The following is a 14,391-nucleotide window of genomic DNA, read 5'->3' on the forward strand; positions in this document are numbered from 1 at the left end:
ATAGGTCACAAACTGTTTAATGAGTAACTTACCAAGAAAATTGTCTAGTTCAACTTTGGGGCTATACTATGTAATGGATGCATTTCAGTTTTCATAATAGAGTCAAGTTTTAAAACAAAACCTGAAATTGTTAAATCAGAGTCTCCTGTAATAAAAACAATTTCACAAAAATCCTAAGTGAAGAATTTATAAATTTTATGACACTTGCATAAAGCACAACTTCATTTAACAGTGGAATTTAATGAAGTAGAGCCACATGAATCAGTGTTTGCAATTATGGAACAATATGAGGTTCAAGTCAGTAGTTTGTAGAAGGATAACTACCAGAGTGTAGGAGTGCTTATGAAAATTTTAAGACAGTGTGCCAGGCAATGTTGTTCATTATACATTTGCATCAAAGGATTAAAGCTTAGAGAATAAAGAACGATGGTTATAATTCTTTGAAGTAAGCTTAGGATATGCCTAGGAAATGACTCAGAGAGATGTAACTTTTTATAAGATTTTACTTTCCCCAGAAACATAATAAAAATGTATAGAAAACAATTATAGCTTCTAACTAAGGCTTATTGCCATGTACAGATGATACATCATTGCTAGTGATCTTTGTATTTAAATTTTATGCAATCTAAATTATTTGGCAATTAAGACAAAAGGCATGTGAATAAATACATATTAGGGAATGGAAAAAAAGATGACACTTGGTCTTTAGCATAAAACCTCCTATCATGAATCCAAAGTTACTACATGCCTGCTTTTTGACTGCTGCCTCAGTTAGTTGGACCACAAAGTCCTCACAGTCCTTTGTCTCAGGTGTACTCCATCATAACGTTTCCTACCTCCGAACAAATAAATGCATGCCAGGCATCCCTATAAAAACCTGAGCACTGACTGCACAGCTAGAGAGATTATCTTAGGCCATGCCTTTCCTCTCTTGTCTATTTCCTCTGGTAAGTTCTGCCTTTGAATTTAAACCTTTGAAATGTTTGGAGACTAGCTCTTCCTTCCTTCATTCCTCCATCTTCCTTTCTTCTTTCTTTCTTTTTCCTTCTTTATGCTGCCCCATCTTTGAATAAAGTATCTCATTATTATTTAGGTCTATATTAATTTTCATTGTTAACAGGTTTATGTTTTTTGTTTTTGTTATCTTTGTAATTGACCATAACACCTGACCCATGGGCTTGAGTTCCATGATTGGCAATGATTCTCTAGTCTTAATATGAAAGTAATATTGCAGATGTATCCTTTGCAACTGTACCTTACATTTATTAATATGCATAGCTACAATGACAACAGCAACATTCACAAATCATGAAAGAAGTTTTTCATGAATTTTAAAAAAATCTAGGAGTGGTATATATTAGTGTTTGGATGGAAGGAAAAGGGGATATAAATAATAGTATTAAAATCTCAGAAAACAACAAATATTACATTATTTCATTTTTTCACAACAATATATTTAAATGTGAGGGAAATGAATGAATAAATATTTTGTTCTGTGGACTTTTAACGAAACATTTTTATAACAACTGGAAACATGATTCTTGGAACAATGGAGGTCATTGAGTTCAAATGTTATAACTCTGAGGGGTAATGGGTGGGTGCTGCCCATTCAGCACCTGCTTTGTGTCTAATAATTTATGCTTTGAACTGTCTGATTGGACTGTGTTTCGGGGTTTTAAAAGTTAAAGACAGCTGCAAGTAAATGTCTGGATTCCTTGGTCTTCCATCTAGGGCCCGAAACCAGTGCAATGCCTCTTCTTCAGACCCAGCTGTTACAGAGCTGCATAGTTACCCTGCTCTGCTCCTGTTGCAACTGTAGCACACACATCGGAAAAGCTTGCATGTATCGGCATTTATTAATTACTTAATCAATAAATGCTGTAAATCTTGAGCATAATTATCCCAGAAGGTCACTAAAATAAAAGGACATTGAGATCCCAGGGCAACACAGGGTCTAGACCTAGATCTATTTATCTGAAGTGACTTGACAAGATGCTATTTTTTATCTCTGCCTTGAATTTCAAATTAACATCCCATTGGAAAGACTGTGTTGAAAAATGAATCTATAATAAAGGGACTTACATTCTTCTCCTTGGAGCTGATCCTTTGCCTATACTGGTACTGATGAATGTGACATATGAACCTAAGGGGAAAAACAAAATGTCTAGTTACCTTCTCACAATGTTAGTACAAGGTAAACTGATAAAATTTTGCTTCTAAACACTAACTAGTCAATCAAGCACTTTAGAAATTATATAACTTTGAAGATTCAGAAAATGGTTTTTAAAAGTGTATAGCATATTCTTACTTATAAAAGGGAGCACCATTCACTTACTTGTGTGCTTGGAACTTCTAAGTATGGACAAATATAGTTTAGAAATAACTGGTTTGATGCATGGATTAAGACAGATACAAGGTCATAGAGATTTATTCTAGGTGTATGTATTCTCTGATGCAGATTGTATTACTTTTAGAGTACAGATATATGTTTCTTGTTTTGACAGCAATTTTATTGTCCCCTTTAACAACTTTGTTTGAATTAACTGTTATTTTTTTTCTTTGTGTACTTTATACACAGGTAAAATGGTAGACTTAAGTTCACCATTTTATCTCTTGTCAAATCAATTCCAACCTCAGTGTGAGGGTAAATCATGAATACAGACTCATACTTCTCAACACAGTAGCATCTGTTGCATGTGTGATATGTGCAGATCTAAACATGACAAGAAAATACAGAGCATAATGACAGAAAATGTTTGCAATTAATATCTGCTAGAGAAAAGGAAATATCTATCTCCACCACCAATGGCTTGGTAATGTATATTTTCAACACATTACAGGTCAGCTCCCATGCCCAACATTACTTGACTTTAGAAAAAAGGCAACTCAGTTATCTGGTTTTTTCTTTTTTCTTTTTTTTTTTTTTTTTTTTTTTTTTTTTTGTCTGTGCATATGCCTTTTTGTTTTGTTTTTGTATTTTTTGTTACTGATTTTCTTTAGCCTGTTGTTATTTTTGAAGTTTGTTGAATTTGTTTTACCTGTATTCTTTTGTTTTCTCTTTGTTTTTTCATTTATTACTTGTTTTGAACTAGAGACAGAATATGAAGTTGGGTAGTATCTTAGCTTGAGTTTTACTGCTGTGAACAGATATCATGACTCTTATAAAAGGCATTATTTAATTAGGGGTGGCTTACAGTTTAAGAGGTTCAGTCTACTCTCATCATGGCATTCAGCAGAGCAATGTCCCAGTGGGTATGCCAATGGAGAACCTAAGAGTTCTACATCTTCATCCAAAGGAAGCTAAGAGCAGACAGCTAGAAGGAGGATCTCAAAGCCCACCTCCACATTGACACACTTCGTCCAACATAGCTATACCTCCTGCAACCAGGTCATTTCCTGGGCAAGTATATTCAAACTACCACAGGTGAGTAGGTTGATGGGCAGAATCTGATAGAGGGTTATTATCCAAAATATACAAAGAACTCAAAAAGACAACACAGAACCAAATAACCCTATTAAAAATGGGCAACAGAGCTAAACAAAGAATTCTCAGCTGAGGAATTGCAAATGGCTAAATAGCACCTAAAGAAATGTTTAATAACCTTAGCCATCAGAAAAATGCAGGTCAAAACAATCCCGAGATTTCTTTTCACCCCAGTCAGAAAGGCTTAGATCAAAAACTCAGGTGTCAGCAGATGCTGGCAAGGATGTGGAGAAAGAGAAACTTTTTTTTATTGTTCGTGGGACAGAAAGCTGTACAACCAATGTGTAAATAATTCTGGCTTTTTCTTAGAAAATTTGAAATAGTACTGGACATATCTGAAGACCTGGCTATACCTATATATAGCCTGGACCTATATCCAAATGTTATTCCAACATATAGCAAAGACACATGCTCTACTATGTTCATAGCCGCCTTATTTATAATATTTAGAGGCTGAAAAGATCCCAGATGTTCTTCAATATTGGAATGGATACAAATAATGTGGTACATTTACATAATAGTGTACTACTCAACTATGAAATACAAGGGAAATGAGGTGAGAGTTGGTTGGTGGGAGTGGGAGCATCACTATGGAGGAAAGGGGAGGGGGACGAGAGATGTGGGAAAGAGGATAATATTTGAAATATAAATACATAAAATATTCAATTAATAAGCTTTTCCAGTAGGACAGAAACAAAGACTTTATGAAATTCTTAGGAAAATGGAGGGAACTGGAAAATATCCTAAGTGAGGTAACCTAGTCACAAAACAACACACATGTTATACCCTCACTGATAAGTGAAATATTAGCTCATAATACCCAAGATACAATTCACAGGCAATATGAAGCTCAAGAAGAAAGAAAACCAAACTGTGGATGTTTCAGTCCTTATTAGAAGGGGAACCAAATTATTCACGGAAGAAAATACAGGGGCAATGAGTGGAGCAAAGTCTGAAGGAAAGGCCATGCAGAGACTGCCCCAGCTGCAGATCTACCCCATGTGCAGCCACCGCTGATGCCAAAAAGTGCTTGATGAATGAAGTCTGATGTGGCTGTCTGCTGAGAGGTTCTTCCAGAGTTCTGCCTTACTACTATAGATGAGTATGCTTGCAGCTAACCACCCGAATGAGTATGGAGAAATTATAGAAAGGACTGATAGAGCTGAAAGCATTTGAAAACCCATTTGAAGAATACAATTACCAACCAACCAATATCTGCAGAGCTCCAAGAGACTAAAACACCAACCAATGTGTGCACATGGCAGGACCAATGGTTCAAGCTGCATATGTATCAGAAGATGGCATTGTCTGCCTCCTGTGAAGACTCATTTCCTCAGCATAGGGGAATGCCAGGGTGGTAAGGTGGGAGTAGGTGGGTGGGAGGGCGATCATCTTCATAGAAGGAGGTGTAAGAGGAAAGAACCAGAAAAGGGGATTACATTTGAAATGTAAATACATAAAATATCCAATTAAAAAAGAAAACCCAAAACAGAAGCCTGGCTGAATAATTAGGATAACAACAAAAAGAAAACACTTATTTAAAGAACAGTTGTAATATTGAAAAAAAAATAAATGAAGTATAGGGATACTTGACTTAATCTAAAAAATACTCCCAACACTGGTGGTCTAGAAATTAAAAATATTAAATAAAAATTCTTAGGCTTATCATATTTTGAAAAGTACCAAAGTGTTCTAAATCTAGATTTCAAGTGTTTTCTGTATAAGCATGAAGTCCTCAGTTTTGGGGGTTTTATTGTTTGTTTGTTTGGTTGGTTTTTAACTGTTTTAATCCTCAGAACTAAAGTAAAACCCAGCCATGATAGGCTATTTTTTTTCTTTACATGAGGAAGAAGAGTCAGGATGATTCACAGAGTTCCTGAACTGTTTATCTTCTTGAACTGAAGAACTCAAGATTTTGAGTAGGACTCTGTACCATGTATCTCCTAAATGACAAAGACACTTAATGGACCAAGCAGGCTTGGTAAAGCAATGCATTCTTGTAAATTCACAAATATTTGCACAAGCATACACCATAACACACACACACACAGACACACACACACACACACACAGACACACACACACACACACACACACACATACACACACACACACACACACACACACAAACCAAGATGGTATATAACTCTGAAAATTCTACTAAATGAATTGAAATCAATGCATGCCATTTTGTTATGATTACTTCTGCCAAACCCCATTGTCAGTATTATTAACTACCTGTCAATACAAGTTGGAGACCTGTGTCTTTGTAAATATATAAGTGATACTTATTACATGAGAAATAATGAACATTTTATGGAAAGAAACATTTCTTTATTAACAATTATATTGGAAAACATAAGAGCACATTTTAAAAGGAAAGCAAGTTCATAGCCTAATGCAATTTCTGCTGCTGTCCTATGGAGTGTTTTCCTGAACATTTTCACTGATGACTTGGACTCTTGCTTTTGTATTTACACATACTGTTACTTTCTCCTGTTTGGCAGGAGTTCCATCTCCAGATTTTCACCAAGCTTTAATTACTTATTGTAAAAGAGTCAAAACTCTGAGTAACTAATTTCATGAGTTGGAGAAGTCATTTTATATTTGCAAGCTCTTTTGTAGGACCTGATATATTTAGACTAACAAATGTAGGCTATTACTAAAGTACTTTGTTTAATGCAGAAAAGTTATGTAATCATTTTGTTTATATGCTTTTAATGAAGTATGTGATTAGTATTTATTAGCTTAATATTACATTCGAGGCAATGGTTTATAATAAAAAGACCTCAGGTGGAGAAGGGGATTTGAGTCATGGGTGTTAAACTTCACAATTTTGAACATATTCCAATGACTTGTTCCCATTGTGAGTCATAGGACCCAAGCATCTGTACCATTAAAATGTATAAATACAGGTATGTGTTTTTATAATTCTTTACTCAGAGCATAATTTCAGTGATTATATTTTTTAGAAACTGTAAGAAAGTTGTTTTGTGGAATGCACTGTTTCCTTCAATGACTGCTCTCAGCATCTGAATTACTTATGTTTCCATGGAGTGTGATTGTTAACAAGTATGTGGATTCAAGGTCAAAGAGTTCCTTTTCTAGTAGATGTAGGTTCAGCACCTTCTGGTCTCCTGTGTACACCATTTCCAATAGTTTACAAAGGGTTTCATCAAACACTTTTTAATTCATTTTTTTGACAAAACTTTAATAGAAAAATAACAGGTAAGTAATAGCTAAAGAAGTTTTGATACAGTGAAAATGATATGAGCTTTCCACAAGTTTCTTCTACATCACAGGGAAAGTTCCAGGTAACTACATTTGGAGAACAATGTGAGGTTTGAAGAGTCTTTATTCTTATTAAGCACAGCTTCAATTCAAGACAGATTTCTTGCTAAGGATATGTTCAGAGCAGAAGGGCTGTTTTGTGGGTGAAATCTAACTCCCTAATCATTTCCAATGTGCATGTAGAGTTGACAAGATGGGAGGTAACTTAATTAGCTACAACTGAACTATTTTGATTCTCTGAATCACATGAGGAATGACCTTTTAGTTTACAGCTTTCCACTGGCCTTTTCAACTGCTGAAGCTTATATATAATGTGATCTTTAGCAGCTTCAGAGACAGGTACTCTCAGAGGAATGATAATAGAAGTAGCAGGTACTTCATCATTCATGGTAAGAACTCTGTTACAAATCACACAATAATGAGCCTGATATGAGAATCCAAATGATCAAAACTGGATTGCCTTATAATACATGCAAATCACAGGCTAAGCTCTAATATGTGATAAATAGCTATCTTTGGAACAATGATAATGATTTTCCACCCTTGACCAAAAAGCACCTAATTGTTCCATGGCGGATGTGTAATTCATTTAACCCTGAGCTGACTTAATTTGAATTCGATATAACAGAATATTTGTATGTGTTTTAACTTCAAGTTACTGATGAGGAATATGAAAATATGCATAACTGAAGAGCTTAATTTACTTTATTGTATTCCTTCTATACTTGTATACAAAATAATACAATATTTTATATATTATGTAGATTATTAAACACATTTGGGCTGATAAAATGTCAAATTATTATTTTCTAAATCCAGTAGAATGACTCAACAATTAATACTAAATACATAATAATTATAGTTTAAGTAAAAAGAAAATAAGAAAATGTAATAAAATATAAGGTATCTAAATAATTTAATTTTAAATATAAATTATACAAACCAAAGAGAAAAAATGTAAAGCCCACATGTCTAGGGAGTTTGATCATTTGTTAGTATTTGCCATGATATCATGAGATGATTACATTTGATGACATATAACACATGAAAAAAATAAAACCAAATTGGAGGTGGTGCTAACAAGATGGCTCAGACAGTATTTAAGAGCATTTGCTCTTATAGATAATACAGGTCCAGTTATCATCATCTACATGGTACACAACAACCATTTGTAACCCTAGTTCTAGGGAATCCAATAGCATTTTTGACCTTGGTGAACACACAACACATATATTGAGCTTATACATATATGCAGACAAAATTCCTTTACAAATACAACAGAATAAGGAAATTTAAATAAATACACTGTGTCCAACGGTGTTTCCTTAAAATGCTAACACTTGGAGAATCTGGGACAGGAGGATGCTTATAGCTCACTAGAAAACCAGAGTAATGTAACTAGCCCCAGGCAAAAGAAACAACTGTATTAAAAAGAAAAAAAGGAAAACCATGGACAATATCTCTGGTATGGTACCTGAGGTTAACCTCTAGTCTTCACATATAGAGGGACACAAACCCAATACAAATGTACGAAATATTCATGTACACAAAACAGTGGAAATGACTCAATAAATTTAAAACAACATTCAAGATAATTGATCTCTGTAAAATGCTTTCATTTAAAATTAAACATTAAATATACAAAGTGGGTCCATTTGATCAGGCTCCACAACTTCGTATGCACTTGGTTTGAAGTTCATGTGCAGTAAAATAGAGCTTTTAAAAATTTAGTTCTATATTAAAAGTGGACTCATTATGAACTTGTGTTTTAAAACTGTCTATTTCATTAAAACACACATTGGAGAGCTTAGAAAACCCAACATATACTTACTTACCTAGTACTTTTTTATTTTGTTTTGCAAAATTAATAATTTGCCTTATAATTTTATTTATATGATTGAAAATATTAGAATATTGTTTTGTCAATACTTGAATTTCAGAAATCCTTTTTAAAATTCTAGAAATGAATATCTTTCTTGCAAAATTATTTTTCTGAATAGTCAGACAGTATGTTTTTATAAATAACATGATCTTCAACATAAACAAGCTCCTTTTTAGTGAGAAATCCAACTAAAATATAATTTTTATACCTTTTATGGCTGGCAAACTATTTCTCAAGTGCTAAAATTGAAGAGATTGTAAGATGAAGAAATTCAGCAATTTCCTACTCAATCTACTAACACAATGTAGCTACCATTACCATAGCTTAGATACAAAAGACAACTCTCACACAGATGCCTTCTTTAAAATTTGCAGATTGCAGAGCAAAACAGACTCATTCTGAACAGGAATGCTTGTGCTCCCTGATCAGCACTCCTATTCTGACTACACTAACGGTTTGTTTTCTGAACATGTGTATATTTACAGATTCTCTTGGCTGAGAATGCAGATTACATCAGAAATTGCTTAACACATGACAGGTTCTAAGCTTGATCCCAATAGTAATAGATATTGTGCATGCCTGTGTGCTTGCATGTGTGTGTGCATGTGCTTGTGCTTGTGTGTGTTTGTGTGTGTGTGTGTGTGTGTGTGTGCGTGCGTGTAGTGTGTTTTTTTTTTTTTTTTTTGTATTTTTGTAATCAGTTGGCTTTCTTTAGGATAGAAATCTCTCAAATGAATCAAATAACATTGCTAAAACACATTTAAAGAGCATCGCTGATATGAAGCAGACTAGAATGTCCATGAATCCTCAGATGTACTGAGCAATTATATGGAGTAGTCTGTATAGAATTAGGGAGAAGAGCAAGGGTGTGTATACCCCTTCTCTCTCCCGGTAAACAAAGATTTTAGTAATGTTTCATTCTACCTACTGATCTTGGCCAACCCATTTCATCTTTATGTGGTCTCTTCACATGTGTCAGCCCACTTCTCATTTCACGCTGGTTTTAGAACCATCAAATGGATGTCTTGAAGCTTGGGCAATATTAATAACTCTGAATATATGACAAAAGTAGGTTCATGTCCTTGATAAAGTATGTATTTTTTAATTACTTCCTTTAAAATTTTCAGACAGACTCTCATGTAGCCTGTTTGCATTTATCTTGCTAATTATAACTAGAGAACTGTTTTGAACACTATCTATTCTCCTTTCCACCTTATTAGCACATGTAATGACAGGTACTCACCACCATGCTACTTTATATTATGCTGAACACCAGAAACAGTGATTGGTACACTGAGCAGTACTCCACCAACAGAATGATACACTGCCTCTTTAAACTAGCTTGTTATACCTGATAAAAACGAATATATGTTTGAGGGCATACGATAATGTTCACCTGCAAAGTGAACCTTTTTTTTTCCAGATTTGTTATGGTTCACGGTCTATTCTACAGAAACACAAGGAAGATCACTGCTTCTACTTCAGAATTAGACACTGGAAAAGTAGAATATATCCTTCCATTTCCTTGTCACTAAGAGAATACCTATTGTCCTTTTCAAATGCTCTGTTATTTTTTTCCCACATGAATTTACTTATAGGAGGAACCTTTTACAAAGCTAATAATAAGGTCATAGTCACTGAAATTGATTGTCTAGAATGATCGTCTCTACCTCAAGAGCAGTTAGTCTAAGGCTTTGTCTTCAGCTAGAAAGTCTAGTTGTTGAAACAGCAGCAAGGTGAGCAGCTCTGTTGCTTCCAAGAAATGATGAGAGTTCTCTTTAAACAGTCTCTGTTCTTCAACATCAGAGCCATGAGGAAGAAAACTCACCAAAGTTTCGCAGTGAAAAATGCCTATTTGTTTTTGTTTGTTTATTTTTTTTTTTAATTTTATGGAACAATTTTGTACTCCCTCTGCAGTTCCTGGGGTTCAGAAGAAAAATATTTTGTTAATGGAAATTACCTAATTTATTACTCATTTTAAAAACATATTGTAGGTCAAAATTTGAGACATAAAAGAATATTTATACGGCTTGGTATATATGTGAATTTTAATTTGTTACATGAAATCTTAAGAAAGTACTTAGGTTATTCTTCATATACATATTTTATAATTAAAGAAATAATAATAAGTCTCTGGAGAGCTTGTATAGTTCAATGTCCTTTATCCAAATCTCAGACTCCTACCTGTATTGAAAAAATAAACATGACAATTGCCAGGAATGCTGTTATACATTTTTATTAATGACAGATTCACAGATGAAGACAAATGTGGTAAGATAAGGTGGAAACATTTTTAAATGCCTTCTTATCATTTCATAAAGCTTGCCACATGTACTGATAAAGAAAGCAAGGTTTTACAAATAACACCCCCCCACACACACTTAGACATATACATTTGCCAGTGTTATTCTCATTGCCAGAATTGTAGCAATGAAACCAGTGACATTTACCATGGAAAATATTAATAGCACTCACAATTATATCACAGTGATTTCACTTTATGGCCTTGAAAATTAGCTTTAGATTAAACCTGATTAACATCAATATAACTATTTGAAGGCATAACCCATAGCTTGTCAAGAATGTTGGTCAGACAACCCTCTTCAACAAATATTTCTGGTTCTACTGGCATCAGCATGCAGAAGAATGCAAATAGAGCCCTTCTTATCTCCTGGTACAAAGCTCAAGTCCAAGTAGATAGAACAGAAAGTGGGGAAGAGATTGGAATACATAGGAACAGGGGAAAATTACCTGAAAAGACACCAATGGTATATGTTCTAATAAAAAAATCAACAAATGAGACTTCATGTAATAGCAATGTTTCTGTAAAACAGAGGATACTATCAAGAGGACAAATGGCAACCAACAAATTGGGAAATGATCATTACCAATCTTACATCTGACAGGGGGTAAATGTCCAATATATACTGCGAAGTCAGAAAGTTAGATTCCAGAGAAGAAAATAATCCTTTTTTTTGAAAAAATGGGGTACAGAGCTAAACAAAGAATTCTCAGCTGAGGAATACCAAATGACTAAGAGGCACAGAAAGAAATTTTTAACATTTCTAGCCATCAGGGAAACATGAATGAAAACATTCCTGCGATTTCACCTGACACCAGTCAGAATGGCTAAGATCAAAACTCAGGTGACAACAGATTGTGTCAAGGATGTAGAGAAAGAAGAACACTCTTCCATTGTTGGTGGGATTGCAAGGTGGTACAACCACTCTGGAAATCAGTCCGATTGTAATTCAGAAAACTGGACATAGTACTACCTGAAGACCTACCTATAACACTTTTGATGCTCCAACATACATCAAAAACACAAGCTCCACCATGTTCATAGAAGTCTTATGTATAATACCCAGAATCTGGAAAGAACCCAGATGTCCTTCAGTAGTGGAATGGATACAGAAAATGTGGTACATTTACACAAGGGAGCATTACTCAACTTTTATAAACAATGACTTCATGAAATTTCTAGCCAAATCGATGGAGCTAGAAGATATCATCCTGCATGAGGTAACAAAGTCACAAATGAACACTCATGGTATACACTCACTGATAAGTGGATACTAGGCCCAAAAATCTCTGAATACCAAGAAACAATTCATAGACCTTATGAAACTCAAAAGGAAAGGCCAGAATGTGTATGACTCACTCCTTCTTAGAAGGGAGAACAAAGCACTCAGGAGAGAAATTACAGGGACAAAAAGCAGCAGCAGAGATTGAAGAAAATAATCCAGAGACTTCCTCACCTGGGGATCCACCCCATATTCAGCCGCCAAAATTAGTCACAATTTATAATGCCAAGAAGTATTTACTGGCAGGAGCTGGATATGCATGCCTCCTCAGAGGTTCTGACATAGTCATACACATGCAGCTTGCAGTTAAACATGGGACTGAGCACGTGGATCCCAAGGAACGCCCTGGAGAAAGGACTGAAGGATATAAAAGTGTTTGCAACTCCATGGAAAGAACAACATTATCAATCAACCAAACCTTCCAGAACTCCTAAGGACTAAAACACCAATGAATGAGCACAAATGTTGAGACCCAGGGCTCCATTTGCATATGTAGCAGAGGATATGATTATCTGGCATCAATGTGAAAAGAGGCATTTATTCCAATGAAGGCACATTCTCCCAATGTACAGGAATGCCAGGGAGGTGAGGTGGGAGAGCAGGTTGGAAGAGGGAGCACCTTCATGGAAGAAAGTGGAGGGGGCAGGTGAATGGGAGTTGGGAAAAAGGGCATAGCATTTGAAATGTAAATACAGATAATATCCAATTTAAAAATTATAAAAATTATAAAAAATAGATGTAAAGAAATACATAAATAACTCTTAGTTTAAAAAAAAAGACATCCTGAGATAATACAGCGTGTATGATAATTGCGCCTCTTATAATAGTAATTAGTAAGAGGAATAAATATATTTTTCCTAAGTTCCCAGAACTTTTCCATGCACTTTACATATTGTAATGTATTTGATAATGATGACAACAACTAAAAGGTTTTGAGAAAAACTACCCTGAAATATAAACGCTATGGTTGTGAAGGTTTTAGTATTACAGTCTGTTAAGCCTTTTAAATCCACATCTGTTCTCCCATACCCATAGCAGTCCTAATTAATAATTAATTCATTTTCCCTTTTAATAAATGCAAAAACAAAATGTGCTCATATCAAGGTACTAATAAATGATGTAATGTGGACAAATGCAGATGCTGAAAATTAAAGATTAAGGTATGTCTTGACTATGAAATGTCCCTTGAACCCAATGAGTTTGAGCACTGATCTCAGTGCTAATGAGAGAAAGTTTAGGGTCTTTGAGATGTAGCCCCTGGTTGGTGGTGGAAAGCCTATTAGGGCATATCTTTGAATGCTTTAATCTAGGTTCTGCTGTCTTTCAGTTGTTGGTTTTTGAATGGTGGTCCATTTGTGCAGCTGCCTCAGTTCCTGCTAGGATCCACTACAGACTGAACTGTTTTAATCATGTCTTCTCTACTATATTAGATAAAAATTCCCTAAAACCATGAACCAAAATTAAAATATTTTCCTTTCTTTTATGTGTTTTCACACTGTGTGGAGAAGAGATGTTACTAACACAGAAATATTTCTCATAAATCTATTTGATTACATTGATATCTTAACAATTATAAATATGATTTCACAAACTGATTTCTTTACAGTAATTGTAGTCATTCAAAGGTGTTCAAAGAAAAGATAAGCTGATAAATATTTTAATTATGTTTTAAAACTTTGTTATTTTATGTGAAGGAAAGTTTTTATTTTTTAATACCCCAACTATGTACCTAGTGCCCACAAAGGTCAAGACAGGGAGTCTCATTTTCTGGTACTAGAGTGTTGTGGGTAGTCATGTGGATTCTGAGAATCAAACCTAGATCCTTCTGGAAGGACAGCCAGTGGTCATCATGGCTGAGACATTTCCCCATCTCATTATTTTAAGATTATTAATCACAATATAAGCCTCTCATGATGTCCATGCACCCTATTTTTCTTCTAAAGAATATTATAGAAATTATACATAGCTCTCAGTTAATAGTACAGACTGTATAATTGTTTGAGTCATGTGTAATTGCTTATTAATATTAACTTCAGGCTCATAAATAGTCATTTAAGGATTTAACTGAATACATGGTCACTATTAGATATTTTGAACAGTTTTCTAGCCCACAGAAATATTTGTAAATGAATGATTGACAGTGAGTAAGG

Source organism: Micromys minutus (assembly GCF_963924665.1).
Source record: "Micromys minutus genome assembly, chromosome: 1".
NCBI lineage: Eukaryota > Metazoa > Chordata > Mammalia > Rodentia > Muridae > Micromys > Micromys minutus.